Genomic DNA, 3,550 nt, shown 5'->3' with positions numbered 1-3,550 from the left:
TCTCCCAGGAGGGACCCACTGGACTCAGATCCTCCCTCTCCCAGGAGAGACCCACTGGCCTCACATCCTCCCTCTCCCAGGAGAGACCCCACTGGCCTCACATCCTCCCTCTCCCAGGAGAGACCCACTGGCCTCAGATCCTCTCTCTCCCAGGAGAGACCCACTGGACTCAGATCCTCCCTCTCCTACAGACAGACAGCATTCACTTCGCTGACACGCTTAATAAAATATTTGGAACTCAGACTCACACTTACATCCAGTCCCTCAAGGGGTCTCAGATGTGTTCGTGTTTACCAAGTCACGGGCCCAGGCTGCAGGACTGGAGATCTTGGCTGAATCGTGCTAAGCTCCAAACACCACTTGTTGAAGCCCACCAACCCAAGACCACCAGAACATCCATCACCAAAAAAGGTCAGTGTCTTTAGCTAGCGACTGGGGGAATACTGCCCGTGTGTGTGTCTGATGCCTCAGTGCTTCTGACTTTACTGGTTGCTTTAATTTCCCACTAACTGCCCAGAGCTGTTGGCTGTGGGTACACAAAGAGGTGCCCTGGAGAGCCTGACTGCTCTGGCAGCAGAGGATGGGCATGGCCACCACCACGGCCCTGGCTATGCCAAGGCCTCTCTCTGCCTCCCAGCCTCAGCATGCTGGATTCAGAGGTACAGCGCCAGCCCTCCTCCGAGCTCCCCTGGCTCCAGGAGTCACAGCTGCTTCCTGCAGTCCCCACTGTCAGGGTCACCACAGCAGCCACATTTCTCCTTTTCCTCTCAGTCTCCCAACTACTCATCTTCACCTCCTTTTGCTCCATAGGCCTAGGACTGGAGATTTTGGCTGAATCGTGCTGGAACCCCAGCTTGTTGAAGTCATCAATCCAAGACCACCAGAACATCCATCACCAAAAGAGGCCTCGCGTGGTTTCTGGTTTTGATTATGTTTTGCTTTGTTGGATGGGACCAGCACACACCACTCCTTTGGAAGCAGTGTGTGTCCTTTCCGCCCGTTTCTTCTCTCCCACTTCTTTCGGGCTGGAGTAGGGATGTGTTTGTCACAGAAAGGCAGACGAGAAAAATCTACTGTCCCCAAGGATACGGGGAGCTTCCACCCCAGCTCTGCCTTCTTTCCCACTGGAGAGAAATAAAATTCTGTCTTGTTTAAGCCACAGTCTGCTCCTGACAGCCAAATGCCATTCCTAACTGGCCCGGGCCTTTGGGATTGGCCCCAGCATGTTGTGGATATGGGGGCAGCTAATGTTGGGCTGTGTAAGAAAGGAAATTCTTGGAGGAAAATTAAGTCAGCTAATTTTTGATGTGATCATCATGAAAGCATTTTGTAAGCAGATAACAAAATCAGACACTGAAAGATCTTTTCTGGTGGGCAACCCTGATGAGTGAAGCTGCAGGTTACAGACCTGGCTGGCACAAGGATGCAGGCAAGCAAGCACACACACGGCAAGGGAAGGAGGCCGGGGGAGGCGGCTTACAGGGAGGCAGGCGGCAATGTGGTGGGAAGCCGAGGCCCCAGAGCTCTCGGATACATCAGTGTGGTCTGTAGGCACCCAAGGCCTCAGTTTCTTCATCTGTAAAAGGGAGGGATTATCAGAAGCTACCTCATGGGATTGCAAATGACGCGATCTATGTGAAAACACAACTCAAGGTCTCCTCATGTGATGTTTACAATCCACTCTAATTCACAAACACAAGAAGCCTGCCACCTTTTGTGCTTTTACTGTTATTAGTAGCAATGACCTGTCTTTATTCTCATGGCTTACTGGGCCCTCCAGGGTGACAGTCACCAAGAGCCAGGGTTTGGGCCTCAGCTTTGCAGCTCCTGGCTCTTGGTGTAGTCTCGATCCCTAAAGGGGCATCAGCAGCTGGGAGGACTAAGTCAACTCTCCAGGTCCCGGAGACAGCCGCAGAAACAGAACAGTGCCAATGCCAGCATTTCCGCAGATAAGCATGGCCTGCCAGCTGCAAACACTTACACACAGCTGTCTGTTTAAAATCTGGTTTTCCAGTGCAGCCAGTGGAGCTCAAAGGGCCGCCTGGTGGGTAAGGGCCCTGGACACATGGCAACAAGTGGCTGCCACTTCAAGTCCCACGTGGAATATGGTGGGGTGGGAGCCAGCCAGTAAGTCCAAGAGGGCTGTCGTCTGTACACTCAGCCAGGGCTTGCAGATATAATAACATTGGCCCCACAACAGAGATCTGCAGCTGCCCAGGGTTAAGAGACGGGTGCAAACTCCTGCCCTCCTGGATGCGGCTCCAGCCCTCTCTCCTCGCTTCTGCAAACTTTTAACTAGATGGATTACGACGCGATTGATTATGTGTCAGCTGAGCTGGAGCAGTTCAACTGATTAGGATGATGTTCACCTCGGCCATTTTGCTGTAATTGATCCCCGTGTGCCGCTGTGAATCGTTTCATCCACACGGTTACAACGGACCATTACGAGTAGATGCGAGGCTGCAAGATGTGGTGACCTATAGCCTTTTCTGTAGGTGCCAACTGGGCGCCCTGCTGGTGTCATCCTGATGGCAACCCCAAGCAATGGCCCATCTTCCACAGCGAGGACCCAGAGTCCGAAGGAAAATTAAATTGTGCTTTGAATACTTTAGTTAAGGATCAAAATATTTCCAATGAAAAGCTCATTTGTAAGTTTGAGTGATTACAGGGATAACCCATGATATCTAGAAAAGTTAGATTTCATTGTTTCCTGCTGGGGCTGAATTAATGAGAGGTCAGTAAACTCACTCTTTCCTCAAGGTCTCCTTTGTGAGGTATGATCAGAGGGTGATCAGAGGGTGATGGGCTCACAGTGGCTGGAGCCATTCATCCTGCAATTAACAGATGTGCCTGTTTCTACAAACCATGCATCTTCTCAGATACAGGATAAGGGACCATGCCTATGTCATCACCAACACACACACACGCTCACACGTGCATACACACACACTCACACATCACGCCTCCCCTGGTGGTAAGCCACGTTTTGGTTTACCTAATAGCGATCAATCAGATCTCAGTGTACATGTTGCACATGTGGTTTCCAAGTCTCTGTTTGCTTTTTGGTCGATGGCAGTGGCGAAGGTTTACGAAGCAGGAAAGGAGTGCGGGGGAGTGAGGAGAGAGGTGGGATGGACAGCCTTCAAATGAGGCCAGTTCCTTATGGGAATCAGGCTCCGTCGTTGTTGCTGAGTGGCCCAAACACAATGTTTACTTGTAGATTCTACGCAATGAGCTCAATATCACAAATGCGATATGGGAACCTGATAATCTGATATTATGTGGGACTTCTCCTAGGGCTGCTTTGCCCTGCTTCAAAATGCTAAATGATTATGGAAAATTTGCTATGTGTCTGTTTAAAATCCGGTTTCCCAGCCGGGCTCTGTGGCTCATGCCTGTAATCCCAGCACTTTGGGAGGTAGAGGTGGGCAGATCATGAGGTCAGGAGATCAAGACCATCCTGGCCAACATGGCAAAACCCTGTCTCTACTAAAAATACAAAAAATTAGCCAGGTGTGGTGGCATGTGCCTGTAATTCCAGCACTTGGGA

General features: G+C 50.8%; 1 long non-coding RNA gene across 1 annotated transcript; it reads left to right on the top strand.

Moving 5' to 3' along the window:
• The first annotated feature begins 184 nt into the window (after positions 1 to 184).
• LOC116545723 lies at positions 185 to 1,155 on the top strand. The gene is made up of 2 exons (XR_004266419.1): positions 185 to 411; positions 811 to 1,155. It is a non-coding gene; the product is annotated as an uncharacterized LOC116545723 (long non-coding RNA).
• Positions 1,156 to 3,550: the final 2,395 nt, after the last annotated feature.

The sequence above is a fragment of the Sapajus apella genome, unplaced genomic scaffold, assembly GCF_009761245.1.
Source record: "Sapajus apella isolate SASKATOON/1434 unplaced genomic scaffold, GSC_monkey_1.0 scaffold347, whole genome shotgun sequence".
In the NCBI taxonomy this organism is placed as follows: domain Eukaryota; kingdom Metazoa; phylum Chordata; class Mammalia; order Primates; family Cebidae; genus Sapajus; species Sapajus apella.
The sequence above is the reverse complement of the archived record's forward strand: the minus strand, read 5'-3'. Positions and strand labels throughout refer to the sequence as shown.